This window comes from Cebus imitator, unplaced genomic scaffold, assembly GCF_001604975.1.
Source record: "Cebus imitator isolate Cc_AM_T3 unplaced genomic scaffold, Cebus_imitator-1.0 Scaffold257, whole genome shotgun sequence".
In the NCBI taxonomy this organism is placed as follows: domain Eukaryota; kingdom Metazoa; phylum Chordata; class Mammalia; order Primates; family Cebidae; genus Cebus; species Cebus imitator.
The window spans coordinates 1,121,963-1,124,801 of record NW_016107572.1 but is presented as its reverse complement, the minus strand read 5'-3'; the positions used below and the strand labels follow the sequence as shown (position 1 = coordinate 1,124,801).

Genomic DNA, 2,839 nt, shown 5'->3' with positions numbered 1-2,839 from the left:
AAAAAAAGAGTTCACTGAAGAACCTATTCACTTCATTGTCTTTGGAGCATGTTGTCCCAACCCAGGTGTCCTGGCGCGCCCCGCCAGTGTATTGGCGGTGTCTTACAAGAGTGTAATAGGGATGCCCGGTCTTGAGAAAGGAACGGAGCAGGGGAAATAATCTCGGGTAGGTGGTCCAGTCTAATCTATCTCTTCCTCTCCGTAATTGAAATGGAAATTTGAGCCAGCTCCAGCTCAAAACTATGAAACTCCATCCAAGGAACCAACCGTGTCCAGCTTCGGGGCCAACAGAACGACGATCCCGGCGCTTCCAGGCCACAAAGCACCTTGTGAAACTCGTTGAACACTGGCAGTTGCATCCTTCACACCCTCTCCCCCAGCCTCAACCTAGGTCGGGAACTAAATCCTTAGTATGAGATTATTCTAGGCTGCCATTCAACTGTATCCGGCGATACTGCAAAACTTCTCCATGGAAGGGGTAACGTCCTGCATTGCTTCAGAATTCCTTGGCTCTTTCAGCCAGGGAATGGACCCGACCAAACTTCTTTCTTCAGAAAAGCCCCTGAGCCAGCAGTTTCTGATTCTTAAGGTCAAAGAGTGCCGGGCCCGCAGAGGTGCGGGGGTCCAGCAATTTGGGTTGCACCTGGTCGGTACAGAAAATGGGAGTTTGGAAAGGCAAGACTTAACAGTGATACCGTCACCCTTAAGCATGGGGCTTGGAGCTAGGGAAAGTGTTATGGCCTGGGCAGTTACAGAGATTGCACAATTAGAAGGGCGTGGGTTTTTCCAACACGGAGATAACTTTTGCGATTAAGAGATGGTGTCCAGTGTATACCAAGGCTTGAGACAGATTCACCTGTTTTCCCCAGAGTTTCTTGTCCGGAAACTACGAAGTTGATTCCAGGACCAAGCGGTGGATTCCGACCAATTTTCTTTCCATTCCTGCAGAGGCTGCTGAAGCAGGTGGAGCTTGCAGGGGGGCTGGGAAGCAGAGGCTGCAGGCATCCAAACCCTGAGCAAGGAATCCAGCACTTGTGAAAAGTGCCGGCAGTGGTGTGGGACTAGCATACCTCACTGTGGGAGGCACAGCTGGGTTTGTCAAAAGTGCTTTACTATTATTATTATTATTTAAAAGAACCTAAATTGTCTTTCCATATCCCTTCCTCTTATGGGACAATAGTGTTTGTTTATGCTATCTAATTCAGTAACTCAGCTTGAGTGGATTTCCCTGCCTTCCTCACACCCACTGCCTCTAGAACAAGTACCTGCTCTGAATTTCCTCTCAGTTCGTTCTCACCACCTGTTGGTGGCCCTGCAAGTTGTTACCATACACCACAAATTCACAAGCTAAACTTCATGCAAACTCCAGAGATCCTTTCCAGGAAACTCTAGAGCAGGGGACCAGAAGTGCCTTTGCCCCACCCCACCCAGACCTCAGTACTCTCAGAGGCAGTTTATACACTACCCTATCCCACCTTCCTGAATTCTACAAGGATCCAAATCTGATTTCTACTGTGGAATGGAAAGGAAGATAAAAAGCCACTTACAAATGTCTTTCTTAAGCTCAAAATGTCTTTTGGTGGAAAGTCTGCGTAGACCAACATTGTATTAAATCAAAATTCCTTTCCATCAACAAAAACAAGTGGTTACTACCTAAGAGAAAGAGTATGTATTTCAGAATATTTCTGGGGTTCCATTAACAGTTCATTCTCTTGACAAGTTGAATGATCTGGAGTAAATCACTTGACCTCCAATTCCATGTTTTAAATCAGTAAAATTGGGTTAACAAAGTAAATTTTATAGTTAAATGAGACAGTGGCAGGAAAGAAATATACTATGCTGGTAGCATATATCAGTTTCCCTTTATCTTTCTTTCCCCTTAGCTTCACTCAAACTCATCATTCTGTAAAAAAAAAGAAAAAAAAAAAACTTAAAAATGGAATCACTAACCATCCTAGGACCACTTCCAGTGAGATGTGCTTGCTAACTTGATTGTCTTGCAGTGCTTCACACAGTCCTCAGGGACAATTACATTATCACCAGATAAGACTGCTCATATAAGTGCTCATGGTCATCTGTATTCAGGTTATCTGGTGTTTAAATAACAGTTAAGCTCCAAATATCTTTTCTTGCTTATCAACTACACAGAAACATACATAACAGCTTCCCAAAAGACTAAAAGAGAGGCAACCTTTATCAACTTGCCTGGTCAGTTTCAGTTCATATGGTTTTCTCAAGCTTGATCTCTTAAGATGACATTGATCATGTTTCAGCTCTTCCCCAGGGCCTCCCCAGAGCACAATGCCCCCCAAACTCCAAAAGTTCCTTGAAGCCAATTGGATTTCTCTAAGCATGAGGAAGTACAACTCAAAGAACTAGGTCTATCCTAAGGTAGGCTCTAGACCTGTAGCGTGAAGGTATCTGGCCTGCCTAGAGCATCCCTGGGGGTGGGAATTGGGTTGAGCCTCTAGGTGAAAGTCTGACACTGTGCCCTTCTTTAGCTCAGCTCATGTTCAAGGCTGAATCCAAGATAATCCTAGACATCGTTTCTGGTGGAGGGGTCAAGCAAAGGAGAGAAGCATTAGCAAGCCTCTGTTCTCCCTTCCTCTATAAATCTCTCTTGGTTTATTAGAAGGCATGTTAAAGAAATCCTTTCTTTTTTTTTTTCGATATAGGGTCTCACTTTGTCACCCAGTCTAGAGTGTAATAGCATCATCACAGTTCACTGCAGCCTCCATCTCCCTGGCTCGAGTAGCCTTCCCATCTCAACCCCCAAGCCCTAGTCACTGGGACTACAGGCACATGCCACCACACCCAGCTAATGTTTTTTTTTTTTTTT

General features: G+C 44.8%; 1 protein-coding gene and 1 long non-coding RNA gene across 2 annotated transcripts in view; one reads left to right on the top strand and one right to left on the bottom strand.

Annotated features, from left to right (window-relative positions):
- The window catches only part of LOC108283188, a 7,309-nt gene extending 4,958 nt beyond the window's left edge, over window positions 1–2,351 (top strand). Inside the window, exons 2-4 of the long non-coding RNA XR_001816714.2 lie at window positions 48–166; window positions 949–1,093; window positions 2,285–2,351. This is a non-coding gene — a long non-coding RNA (uncharacterized LOC108283188). The remainder of the gene's footprint in view (window positions 1–47; window positions 167–948; window positions 1,094–2,284) is intronic.
- NR5A2 (nuclear receptor subfamily 5 group A member 2) overlaps window positions 1–2,839 on the bottom strand; it is a 157,327-nt gene that overhangs the window by 150,106 nt on the left and 4,382 nt on the right. The gene's annotated exons all lie outside the window — the stretch shown is intronic.